The sequence below is a fragment of the Egretta garzetta genome, unplaced genomic scaffold (assembly GCF_000687185.1).
Source record: "Egretta garzetta isolate BGI_Z169 unplaced genomic scaffold, ASM68718v1 scaffold233, whole genome shotgun sequence".
Lineage (NCBI taxonomy): Eukaryota > Metazoa > Chordata > Aves > Pelecaniformes > Ardeidae > Egretta > Egretta garzetta.
Window position 1 is genome coordinate 83687 of NW_009259194.1, and position 659 is coordinate 84345.

The 659-nt window shown below is 63.0% G+C and overlaps 1 protein-coding gene across 1 annotated transcript in view; it reads right to left on the bottom strand.

The window, feature by feature from the left end:
• PEBP4 (phosphatidylethanolamine binding protein 4) overlaps nucleotides 1-659 on the bottom strand; it is an 83376-nt gene that overhangs the window by 8703 nt on the left and 74014 nt on the right. The window lies entirely within an intron of this gene.

Genomic DNA, 659 nt, shown 5'->3' on the forward strand with positions numbered 1-659 from the left:
GACTCTCCCCAGGAGTTCCTCATCTTTCTTGAACCGGGGAGCCCAGAACTGGACCCAGTGCTCCAGGTGGGGTCTCCCTAGGGCAGAGCAGAGGGGGAGGAGAACCTCCCTCGCCCTGCTGGCCACGCTCCTCTTGATGCACCCCAGGATGCCATTGGCCTTCTTGGCACCAAGGGCACAAATCCGGGGCTGTTCCCTCGCCCCGGCTGCAAATGTTCAGCACGCGGGTGGGCACGTCCCCGGCTGCGCACCCGCACCGCATGCGCGCCCTTAACCCAGCCAAAGAGGGAGCGAGCGGCGCACAGCTGCCCAGATGTGGGGCCTGCAACTGGCTGGGGGCACCACTGCGTCGGCGAGGACCGAGAGGGCTGGCTGTCCCTGGGAGAGGGACATCCTTGGGGAGAGACCCCCCCGATACACAGCGCTCACCCTCATCCGGGGATGCGATGCCAAGGGACCAGAGGCTGAAGCTCCCCCAGGACTCGGTCGCCCGTAGCCGGGCGAGCCCCCGGCCCCTCTCCCCCTCTCCCTTGGGGTGTAAACTCCATGAGCCTGTTTTGAACTGAAAAATCTTTGTGCAACATCACAGAAGTTGTTGTGATTCACCCGCTTTTATCTTGTGTTTATCTTTTTGATTTTATTTCCCCCCCCCCCCCCCC